The sequence below is a fragment of the Pseudorca crassidens genome, chromosome 7 (genome assembly GCF_039906515.1).
Source record: "Pseudorca crassidens isolate mPseCra1 chromosome 7, mPseCra1.hap1, whole genome shotgun sequence".
Taxonomy (NCBI): Eukaryota; Metazoa; Chordata; class Mammalia; order Artiodactyla; family Delphinidae; genus Pseudorca; species Pseudorca crassidens.
Window position 1 is genome coordinate 49,641,357 of NC_090302.1, and position 12,584 is coordinate 49,653,940.

The window sequence follows — 12,584 nt, forward strand, 5'->3', positions numbered from 1 at the left end:
CCAGAGATAAACCCATGCACATATGGTCACCTTATCTTTGATAAAGGAGGTAAGAATATACAGTGGAGAAGAGACAGCCTCCTCAATAAGTGGTGCTGGAAAAACTAGACCACTACATGTAAAAGAATGAAATTAGAACACTCCCTAACACCATACAGAAAAATAAACTCAAAATGGATTAAAGATCTAAATGTAAGGCCAGACACCATCAAAGTCTTAGAGGAAAACATAGGTAGAACACTCCATGACATAAATCACAGCAAGATCCTTCTTGACGTACCTCCTAGAGAAATGGAAATAAAAACAAAAATAAACAAATGGGACCTAATGAAACTTCAAAGCTTTTGCACAGCAAAGGAAACCATAAACAAGATGAAAAGACAACCTTCAGAATGGGAGAAAACATTTTCAAATGAAGCAACTGACAAAGGATTAATCTCCAAAATTTACAAGCAGCTCATGCAGCTCAACATTAAAAAAACACACAACCCAATCCAAAAATGGGCAGAAGACCTAAATAGACATTTCTCCAAAGAAGATATATAGATTGCCAACAGACATATGAAAGAATGCTCAACATCATTAATCATTAGAGAAATGCAAATCAAAAAGACAATGAGATATCATCTCACACGGGTCAGAATGGCCATCATCAAAAAATCTACAAACAATAAATGCTGGAGAGGGTGTGAAGAAAAGGGAACCCTCTTGCCCTGTTGGTGGGAATGTAAATTGATACAGCCACTATGGAGAACAGTATGGAGGTTCCTTAAAAAACTAAAAATAGAACTACCATACGACCCAGCAATCCCACTACTGGGCATATACCCTGAGAAAACCATAATTCAAAAAGAGTCGTGTACCAAAATGTTCATTGCAGTACTATTTATAATAGCTGGGACATGGTAGCAACCGAAGTGTCCATCAACAGATGAATGGATAAAGAAGATGTTGCACATATATACAGTGGGATATTAGCCATAAAAAGGAATGAAACTGAGTTATTTGTACTGAGGTGGATGGACCTAGAGACTGTCATACAGAGTGAAGTAAGTCAGAAAGAGAAAAACAAATACCGTATGCTAACACACATATATGAAATCTAAAAAAAAAAAAATGGTCATGAAGAACCTAGAATAAAGAATAAAGATGCAGACCTACTAGAGAATGGACTTGAGGATACGGGGAGGTGAAAGGGTAAGCTGTGACAAAGTGAGAGAGTGGCATGGACATATATACACTACCAAACGTAAAATAGATAGCTAGTGGGAAGCAGCCACATAGCAGAGGGAGATCAGCTCGGTGCTTTTTGACCACCTAGAGGGGTGGGATAGGGAGGGTGGGAGGGAGGTAGATGGAAAAGGGAAGAGATATGGGGACATATGTATATGTATAAGTGATTCACTTTGTTATAAAGCAGAAACTAACACACCATTGTAAAGCAATTATACTCCAATAAAGATGTTAAAAAAATAAAAACTGTGATGAGAACTTAAGCTTGTGTTTTTTTCATGTTATTAAAAAATCTGTGGATATAACTTTTTTTTTTTTTTTTTTGCGGTATGCGGGCCTCTCACTGTTGTGGCCTCTCCTGTTGCAGAGCACAGGCTCTGGACGCGCAAGCTCAGCGGCCATGGCTCCTGGGCCCAGCTGCTCCACGGCATGTGGGATCTTCCTGGACCGGGGCACGAACCCGTGTCCCCTGAATCAGCAGGCAGACTCTCAACCACTGCGCCACGAGGGAAGCCCTTTTTTTTTTTTTTTTTGGGGGGATATAACATTTTTAATGGCTGCATAATATAGTACTGTTAAGACATATTAATATATGTGCCAATTCCACTATTATTGTACATTTATGTTAAATTTTCTCATTTTTCTCTGGTATAAGCGTAAGATGAACAAGATAGTTGCTTTCCTCTGTCCATTTCCCGCTCTTTGTGGTAATACTTAGGTCTGCTGTATCCTTAATCAACCACGTGGTTTGAGGAGGATAGACCCAGCTCCGCAGGTGGGAGTCTTGCCGCTGGCCATGGAGGTTGGTTCAGGGACGGGCACATAACCATTTAAACAAGACAATATGTTCCTATGACATTCTTCTTTCAGAAACTCCATTTTCAGTTGTAGACTTACTATGTGTGGAACCAGAATATCTTCCAATGGGTCAGATAAGCATAGCCACAGTACAATATTCTGGTGGGAATCATTAAAGGGCACAGTGAATGTGATTCAAGGAAGAGAGAGAGGGAGCCTGACCTGTTTGGGGAATAGAAAAGACGGGAATCTGTCTCAAGCCAGGACGGAATGTATGTCTAGAGAAAAAGCTGGTGAAATAAGAATCAGTGTGTAAAAGTAAATTCACTGAAATTTAGGATATGTCCATTTCATAATTGTTTATTTTGTCCATACATTTAAAATTCTGTGACAAAATAACTATACTGTAGATTAGAAAGGTTGCTAGATTATCAAATGTTAGCAAAACTGAAATCCTCAAGAAAAACCTCATTACCTGCAGGTTGCTGAGTGTTTGTCCTATATACAACCTCAGCTCATAAGACGAACTCAGGGACTGAGATGGAAAGAAGGCAATCACTAAGCAACTTTCTGAAATCAAGCAAAAGTATCTACCACTACCCAAAGAGACATGTCCAGTTTGGGCTGTCCAGAATCATAACAGAGGCTGAAAGACATGGTCACACTCTTTTGAAGTGTGAATGAATTTAGTGAATCCTGGAATCTTCAGGTCTTTGCTGACAAAAAGAAACCTAAATCAGTAAAAGATCATGGATCCCTGCCCTCTTATCAAGTGAACAAACCGTGCTTATACCACTAAGATATACTTGTAAGTACAGGGCAGGCTGATGAGTTAGGGAACTTGGAGATCACACTAAAGGAAATTATGAAATTATCTATGAGCCAGTGGGAGACAAACTTGAGTGTGCTTGTAATAGGAGGCTCTAGACTGGCATGCACAGAGATTTCAGATCCACATGCAATGGTGGACAAGGCCTGAATTTAAACTCAAGTCACTTGGCACAGTGTCTATAGTATTGTACCCACTACAATGGCTGGCAGGGTGCCAGTATTTTATATCCTGGCTTCTGAAACATTGAACAGTAGTTCTGACCCTTGTTAAAATAGGTGGATACAAATATTTGAAGTGGCTTATAAGAATACCTATAATAAAGTAGAAAAATACCAATAAACAAGGCACAGGAAAACTATAGATAGAACAGAATAACAAGACCAAGGGGAGAACTATGACATAGATATTAATATCATATGGATCTACCCAATTCCTACAATGACCTGCAAATTTGGCTTGAGTTTCCTGCCAGCCAAGGCACAAAGAGTAACACAAGCACTTCAGACAGTTTGTGCTCTCCAAAAGAAATAGGCATCTCTGTGTTTTCTTCGTGGGAGGGTGGAGGGAAGAGGAGGGAGTGAGTTTCCGAGATGTGAATATTTGGTAACTAATTAGTTTCGGAGGTCTCTAAGCTGCCATAATAACAATGATTATTTTCTTTTATATGGTACTTAATACTTCACAGAGTAATTTCACTCACTTTTTTAATCTGCACAAAAATCCTGTGATGCAAGATTTGAAGAAAAGATGTTATATTATTAAAGTAATAATGCATCTCTCATTCATGCATCAAGGAATTTTGCCTCACTGTAAGCACAGCACAAAAGCAGAAAATAAGCAGAAAGATCACGGAGATAACAAACCAAATGGCACCAAGCGTATGCACAGAAAAAGCCTCTCACTCAGAACCTACATCTCCTTACCAAACCTGAAATTCTAACAAGATTAGTTAATTTCTTTCCTAAACCTCAGATTAAAAGTAACAAAATAGGGACTATTACAGAGAGGCACTCTGAAAGGCCCCCAAACTGCTACATATGAAAGCAGAGGGAAGAACTAAAAGCAAACGGAAGAGCAGTCAGTGTAAAGACTAAAAACTCTAAATACTCACCAAGCATATAGGCAGGGATGTGTCATGGGGCTCAGATTCTCTTTGCCCTGGACCCTACCCTCCATGAATCACTTCTTCACACCACTACCTCACCCATCAAGAACTAAAATGTGATGATGATCACTCACTCCCAACTCTTACAGCCTTTCAGTGACCTTCCAAGGCTCACAAGATAAAATCCTTATTCAAAAAGGCCCACAAGGGGCTTCCCTGGTGGCGCAGTGGTTGGGAGTCCGCCTGCCGATGCAGGGGACACGGGTTCGTGCCCCGGTCCGGGAAGATCCCACATGCCGCGGAGCTGCTGGGCCCGTGAGCCATGGCCGCTGAGCCTGCGCGTCTGGAGCCTGTGCTCCACAACGGGAGAGGCCACAACAGTGAGAGGCCCGCGTACCGCAAAAAAAAAAAAAAAAAAAAGGCCCACAGTTTCTGGCTGCAGCTGCCTGCCTCTCCCACCCGGCTTTCCTTCCCTCTCACTTCAGCACCACCTGGGTGGGCTTCTACACATTTCCTTCCATCTGTCTACCTGTAAGTGTCTCAGTGCTGCCTCTCCTGGACAACTTGAAAGGTCACTTCCCCAGAAAGACTTACCCAATCCTGGAGAATATATTAGGTTTCCCTGTGAACCCTTAGCACCTTTGCATTTGAGAACTGATCGTGGTTGCACTTACTAGTCTGATTGTTTAATACCTGTTTCCTCCACTGTACTGAGAGCTCTGGGAGAACAAGGACCTTGTCTGGAGCACATGTCGAATAAATATTTGCTGGAAAAAAAATGGAAATGTAAGGTCACAGGGCAAGTATGTTACATCTTCCTAGTATATAATATTTCAGTTTTACTAAAAGATCTTTCTGAGGAGGGGAAGTTATTATTTGCTTTATTAAAGCGAAAAAGAGACAGAGAGATTCATTGTCGAGTAGAACGCAAATTCATGTGAATTTTAAAACTGAAACACAAAACTTCAAGAATGCTTCAGGCTACATACCCAGATTTTTCTGGAGGCACTGTGCTAAAATAATATGGAAACACGATGTGATAGAAGATCTCTTTCCCAAGCGTTCTAGATAACCAAAACTTATCTTCATTTTACTAGATGAGAATACGTGTATGAAGATGGCTTTGCAAACTATAAGGCTTTGTGCAAATATCATTTCTGTGAAGAGGGGAAATGATTTTGCCCATATTACACTGCCAATTACAGGTGAGGCAGGCGCCAGAACCCAGGTCTCCCGAGGCCTGTCCGTCCCACTGCTTTTCATTAACGCAGAGCTCCTGTTACCTGGTCCCTGCTGCAAAGGTCCCCTCCCTTACTCCCTTCCAGGCATATCTGGGGCTGATGCCCTAAGCCAGTCTCAAATACTCTCCCGGCATCATAATCCAGAGGCTTCCTGCTCTTTCCCGCAGGACTGGGCAGTTCCCCTCAAGGGCTGCAAACGCGGCCCAAACCCGAGCAGCTCTCTGCCTAGCGGCGAAAACGCAGAACTGCAGCGCGCTCCAGAGACACCGGCAACCCCATTTTCTCAGGGGGCCTTGTGCGCCTGCCTGGCCGCGCAGTGCAGGCAGCATTCAAGGGGCCGGCAGAAGCGGGAAAGCTCGGCAGTAACACAGGAAAGGGAACACCCCTCAGGAGCCGACGCGGCGGCCGGGCTTCGTGGTCCCGAGAGCAGAGGTTGGCCACAGCTCCTGCTGAGGAAGCCGGGGACCCCTTTGGGCTTCTACCAAGGAGGGTGGAGGTCCCGCAGCCGCATTTCCCGCTCCGTGCGCCGGGCCGGGAGCCGGAGGGGGTCCGGGGAGCTCCAGCGGGGCCCGCGCACCCCAGGACGCGCCCACCCGAGCTGGGGCAAAACGAGCTGGGAAAGGCAGTAGGGCCCCTCACGCCCACCCGCGCCGGGACAGTGGAGCTTCAGGGGCGGTGCACGGAAGACTCCGCCCCGCGGCTTCGGGCTCGCGCATCGCGCGTGCGCGCAGGTGGGCGTGGGAGGCGAGGGCGCTCCTAGCACGCGGCGTGCGCGCGCGCTCCCCTCGGCGCCCTCCCTCGCCAGCCCGCCGGCTCAGCCCAGGCGCGCGTCACCAGGGGTGGGGAGAAGGGGGTGGGGCCGCGGGACCGGAGGGGCCCGAGCGCCGGCTGCGGAGCCCCAGCTGTAGCTGGGCGAGGGCGGCTGCGGTCGCGGCGGCGGCGGCGGCGGCGGCGGGAGAAGATGGTGGCGCTGGAGGTAGGAGCGGCTGGAGTGGAGCTTTATTCCCAGCCTCGGCACCAACGCTGTCGTTAGCGTCGCCTGCTTCCGCGGGCCCGCGGACCCAGCTGTCAGGCAAGGTACCACCGCCAGGGACTGGTGGGTAAATGCGGGGTCCCCGGTGCTGATGCTGCCCCCGATAGAGACCCGGTCCTCGCCGAAGGGCGCCTGCAAGGAACAATAGTGCGAATGAGAGGGGACAGCCGGCGACATCCAGGGGGCAATGACTTGAGCCATCGAGCTAACGGGGCGGGGGAAGGGGGCGCTGAGGGTAGGTGGTGTCCGGTGCGCGCTGAGATTCGGTGCTTTGGGGGCAGCGGCGGGCCTGATGACAGTCATGGCAGGAGTGTGTGTGTGTGTGTGTCTGTGTCTGTGTGTGTGTGTGTGTGTGTGTGTGTGTGTGTGTGTGTAAAAGGTAGAGCCGAAGGGATGGGGGTGGCGTACGGTGTTGGGGGAAGGTGTTGGGAGATGACATTTCCAGGAATCCCCGCTAGGATCCCTCAGCTCTCGGCTGACTTCTCCGGGAGAAAGAGTGTGGTGATGGCAACGATGAAGTGTGCAGGATGCACTTGGTGTCTGAGTGTGGAGGGAGGCATTGGGGTGGTGCGGATTTGTAAAATCCCATGTGTGTGAATCTGTGTACGTGTGTATACTCGCGTGATTGCATACTGCTCTCCAAACCCGGAGATCTGCGGGTGCCCTGACTTGCTGCCACCCGTTGACTGTAGGACAGTGTTCGTTATTTCGACCCTGCAACTCTGAGCACAGTCTCGGTTCTGCTCCTGCCGCGTGGATGCCCGGGTGTAGGGATTCTCACTTCCCTTTGCTTCCCCTCACTTCCCCCCTTTTTCACATGTCTCTTGACATGGGGATGTGGAAGTGTGCATATGGCTTTGGGCACATGGAAGGGAAACAGGATAATGGTTACCCTTTCTGGGCTTGCTGGCATCCAGGTTTTGAAGGGAGCTTCCATCCTGTGACACTTCTCCTCTCCTCAGCCCCTGTTCTGTAAGGGTCTTAGATGCCCTGACTCTGCAGTTTCTATTGTTTATCTCTTGTCTGACCTGAAGGAAAGGGTCTTTAATGGTCACAACCTTCTCTCTGTCCCCACAACTTTGAATGTCAACTAGACCTTCTTCCACATTTAAACGCTGGAAATCTTATGGCTGAAGAATATGGTCTTTTTTGTGGGTTCTTGTAGAATGAACTCTGGAGGTGTGTATAAGAGATGGGGGGTAGTATTTAAAAAGAAGAAAAAGATCATACTGAGAAATGTTTGGTATCCCCCCACCTCCAGCCTTGGTCAGCGTCACACAGGCAGGGCGTTTTCCTTAGGAAAGGGGATACTTTATTTCTACTGCTGGTGACATCCACTCTTCCAGCCTTCACAATGACTAGGTGGTACCATGTATTATTCGGGAACTGAAATCCCCAAAGACCCATGGTGATGGGGTCCCAGGTCAGTGTGTCTGCTTTCCAAGCCAATGTAGCCTGCTAGTAGGGAATTTGGAAAATGTCAAGCTGGCAGTAAGTCACCCAGTGGGAGCCAGGACACAGAATTGAATCCAAAGTCTATAGCTGTTTAATTGTTTCTGTGTGATAAAGATAGGCTTGTGTGGGGTTGGGCAGAGAGAGACAGGAAGGGAGATAGCATATTCATATGTGAGCCCACTGCAGTTTGACTCCCCAGCTCCTGTATTTCTCCTGCGGTATTTATAGGAATGAATGCACCTTTACACTTAACATCTTGATACGTCTTTATTAAAATGTTGTGGGACTAGATTAACCTGCTTAGAACCTATTTTAATTGTAACACCTTAGATTCTACTGCATTGCTGTCAGAATCCAAACTGGCTGCCTCGGTCCTCTTGAAGAGCCTGTAGCAGTCATAGCTACACAAGTAAGTGTACGACACGTTGGCATCAGACGTTTCTTTCTCTTTTAAAAAATTTTTGTTTTGTTTTGTTTCGCAGAGGTTGCATTGAAAATAATAGAACCAGGGCTGTCCACATATGTTTTTTTTTCTTCTCTTAATTAATGTTGATCCGTAGACCAGGTTTTCTTGGAGCTGTGAGCATTAAAGTAAATTTCCTCATGTCCTTCAAGTCAAGCTTTCTAAAATTTTAATATGAGGTTGTTGGATCGCATCCAAGGTGTAAGGATAGATTTATAAAAATGAATTTGGAATCTTAGTTCTTTACTCTCTTATTAGTTCTGCCAGTTTCTTTCTGAGAAAAGTACTTTGGAATGTAAAAGGCATTCTAAGAGGTTTTAGCTTTTTTTTTTTAAAAAGTTGTCTTTATATTTGCAAGTGAAATACGGAGATATCAATGTCTTACAAGGAAGTTTAAGAATGTTAGCAATTATCAAGGTAAATCAACTGTTTAGAAAAAGAATAATTATACAACAGCACAATTGATGACTCAGGAATTAGTGATTTCCTTTCTAACGTAACTGTGATGATTTTTAAAATGCAATGCCCAGCTTTCTAAAGATTGGACTATTAAGGTTAATGATACAGCTTGAATCCTGTAATTCAGTCTGGTAAACAGTTGTACCTTTTGCTGTAGCCTGCAGCAAGTAATTTGTTTTGCATGGATGCATCTTCTTCACTTAAAGGAGCATTAATTCTTTTCTTTTCCACTATTGGGTCTTTTAAAGAAGTTTGTTTTTCGGAAGACTTGGGAATAAAAGATGTCTGAAAATTGACCTTTGGGGCCAAAAGGAATAAACTATGGGTACCGTGCGGGAGGTGGGACTTACATCCTGCAAGGAAAAAGTAATTGTTACAGTTGAGAGAATTTCAAGCACTAAAATCCAAAGTTAACCCTTTGGGTCACAATGATTAATTTACAAACGTTTGTTAGTTGCCTACTACATCTCAGGTAGTGTATACCTTTGGATAGAGTTTGGGAAATGTTACGGGGGCTGGAGATTTGAAGAATAAGGAGACTTAGATCCTGCCCAGAGGAAGTTCATGGCCAGGAAGGAGAGACAGGGCATGCATGTAACGAACTACAAGAATGGTGGAAAATGGTTAAGTGCTGAGAAAGCTATATGCCTGTAGAGCTGTAGGAGTTCACAGGATACAGCAATGACTTCAGAAGGAAGAATCAAGAAAGATTTCTTGGAAAAGGGAGCCTTTGAGCTCTGATTTACATAGGTGGAGTTTGGGCTGCCGGGGAAGGAAGGGTATACTGGGGGAGGAACAGCGTAGCAAAGGTGGAAATTGTGTGCCCATTCAGGGAACAGAATGGTGTGCTTAAAAATTCTTTCTCAGTAAAAATGGGGGAAAAAAAAGAATGATGTGCTTTGGCTGGAGCGTAGGAGATGCCCAGAGATGAAGTGAGAGGTAAGGTAAGAAAGAGAGGGTCACTCAAGGCTGTGGGGCAACTTTTATGTGGATTGTATTCAGTAACTGCCAGGGAGCCTTGGAAGGTTTCTGAGGAGGAGGTTGACAGGACCAGAACTGTGCTTCAGGGTGCTAATCTTGAAGCATTGTGTTGGATGTATGAAATGAGGAAAGAATGGCAGTAGCTAGACCAGATAGACTCTATTGTCAAATTAGGGGCAAGAGGAAATGAGACAGTGGGAGTGAAGGGGAGAGGGCAGACTCAAGAGACAAGGCGCAAGAGTAACCTGAACACTGAGCAGGGAAGTCAGAGGTCATTGTCAGGCTCAGCTGAGAGAATGCTTGGGTCATTGTCAAGAAGGAGCTTCAGAGAAGGATGAGGAAGAGGGGAAAAAGGAAGTTCCATTTTGGGCCTGACAGGTTTGTCCAGATGAAGGGACTACAATACAGGGGTAGGTCTTGGAGAGAGGTTAGAGCTACAAAGAGAGGTTTGTAAATCATCTACTTAGGAGCAATTTTAATGTCTCAGGAATGGCCAATAAAGAAAATGGAGCAAGAAGAGGCAGAGGCTAAGGGTGCGATCCTTGGGGGATGTCTGTGGGTTGGAGAGGAAGAGAGAAAAAAGCAGATATGAACAATGTTAAACAAGGGGCAGTTGCAGGAATGTGGTGGCAGTAGTGTGGTGTCATGGAGGCTGGGAAAGGTGAGGGGAGCATCGTCGTTCCTATAGCACGGCACAGGGGGATGAAGGTGCAGTGAAGGAAGAGCCATTGGATTTGACTCCTGGCATTCCTTGATTATCTTGAGGCAGGTAGAAGTGTAGCCAGGCTGTGAGGGGTTAAAGAGGAGAGGGTGATGCACATGGAAGAAGTGAGGACAGACTTCCTTTTTAATAAGTGGGGTGAAGGAGAAGGAGAGAGAGTTTACTACATCAAAGGTAGGGTGTAGTATAGAGAAAGTAAGTTTTTAGTATAAGAAGACCTGAGCCTACTTTATAAGCGGAGGAGAAGAAACCATTGAAGGGAAAAGAGATCAGAAATGTAAGGGAGAGGCGAAGCCGATGGGACGGAATCTTTAAAAAGATGGGACTCTTCAAAGGAGGGACTCTTTTGAGACAGAAGCATGGGAACTTTGTGGTAGAAAGAAAGGAATTTGGCTATAGTCTTCTAAGTCAAGTCAGAGAGAGGAGGGCAGGTTGAGGTCATGAGTAGAATAATAAAGACTTGGACTAAGTGCTGTGGAAATGTAGTGGTGACTCATTCAGGGGTGAATAAAAGATTATCACGCAACTATGAGGGCCTCATGTGTTTGGAGAGCATGAATTTGTGGTGGAACCAGTTAGCCCTATGTAATTAGTTTGACAACCATTTATGTAATTTTTGTTATTAAAATTAATAACATTAAATGTTGTTAAATACAGTGGTTCCTCCTTCCCTTAAACTCAATGAAAAGAGAAAAATGTTTGCCTTTAAAATTAGCTGAATAAAAGACTCCACCTGAAGTATTTCCTGTGACTATTTTCTCTCAGGGATTGCCGACTTCAATAAATAATGGGGGAAAATGTAAGTGTTTTTAAAAAGATGAACTTTCCCTATCTGTAATGGCAGAATGTTGCAAAAGAAAAATCAAGTATAGCACTTCACTCAACACCATGCCCATCATAAGCACACAATAAGTATTTTTTGCATGAATAAATTATTTTTTTTAGTAAAGTAGGTACAGTATCTAAGATCTAAAATTTCAGGATTTCTATCCTATTTACACTGTGGACATTGAATGAGTTGCATTCCATGGCCTGTTCAAGTTTATGACAAAATTAAAACTCTTATTTATTCATACCTGCTATACACATTGAAGCTTTACAAAAGTTTTTTTCACAAAATAATTTTGTACCCTTTAGACCCTTGAGTTATAGGGTCATGTCATGATTCCAGACAAGTATATAGAAATTCGACTGTGGTGAGTGATGATTTTGAGGTTCTAATGATGAAATCATTTATTCATTCCTTCAACAAATGTTCACTGAGCACCTTCTCTCTTCCATTCACTATTCTTGGTGCAAGGGATACAGCAGGGGGGAGAAAGTCCCTACCATCGCCGAACTTTTAGAGGAAGGAGATTAAAACATAAATAAGCACATATATAATATGTCAGGTGGCAGTGCATGCTATGAAGAAGAAAGCAAGGAATGAATAGAGTGTGGTGATGTAGGGGTTGCTGTTATTTTATATGGAGTGATCAGGAAAGGCCTTGAGCAGAGAGAGCTTAAAGAGCTGAAAGAGTGAGCCATGCAGGTATTTGAGGGCAGGGCCTTCCAGGCAGAGAATGTCAAGAGCAAAGGGCCTGAGATGGGAACATGCTTGGCATGATCAAGGAAGCCTCACTGGTTGGTTTCCTCGCTTCGCCTGGCCATGTAGTGTCACACACACATGATACCTGGAGCGGTCACTTAGGGACCCTGCAATGTGATGCCTTGCCTTCAGGTATTGAATCAGTTGCCTGTAAGGCTGTATCACACGTACCATGTTTGGGCTGACCTGTGGGTGAGTCAGTGCTGAGTTTATAAAAAGATAGATGTCCTCAATCACACGTTTGAGTTAGAAAATTTGAAGAGTGGCTGTGTCTGAGTAGTGATGAAATACTAGACAGCTGGAAGTAGTCCTTCTCTTGGAACTGCACATCACTTTTCTGTGGCCTGAATCTTCTTCAGTGATAGGGTTCCTTCTTCCATCTTTCATGTCTCATTCTCAAGTCTAAGGTCTTTGAAACTAGAACTATATTTTGTTCATCTGGGCATACCCTGCAACTCATAGAAAAACTCTTTGCATTAGTAAGAGATCATCAAATATTTATTGAAAGGAATGGATGAGATATTTCCAAAGATCTATTCAGTTGTAAAGAATGAGGGTAAAGCTCTTTTACCTTGATTCCTGCAGACACCTGTTTTTCAAAGAGGACACAAAATCACCACATGATGCTAAGTAGTTTATGCATGCAGGGCCTGAGACGAGGACTTGGGTACAAGT

General features: G+C 44.6%; 1 protein-coding gene across 6 annotated transcripts in view; it reads left to right on the forward strand.

Moving 5' to 3' along the window:
- The first annotated feature begins 6,066 nt into the window (after positions 1-6,066).
- The window catches only part of APBA1 (amyloid beta precursor protein binding family A member 1), a 240,869-nt gene continuing 234,351 nt past the window's right edge, over positions 6,067-12,584 (forward strand). For 2 of the 6 annotated variants that reach the window (XM_067744209.1, XM_067744215.1), the window contains exon 1: positions 6,147-6,286. The gene's annotated coding sequence lies outside the window, so the exon portion shown is untranslated. Of the gene's footprint in view, positions 6,306-12,584 lie in introns of all 6 variants that reach the window. The other 4 variants (XM_067744213.1, XM_067744212.1, XM_067744210.1 and 1 more) reach the window with 4 other exon arrangements.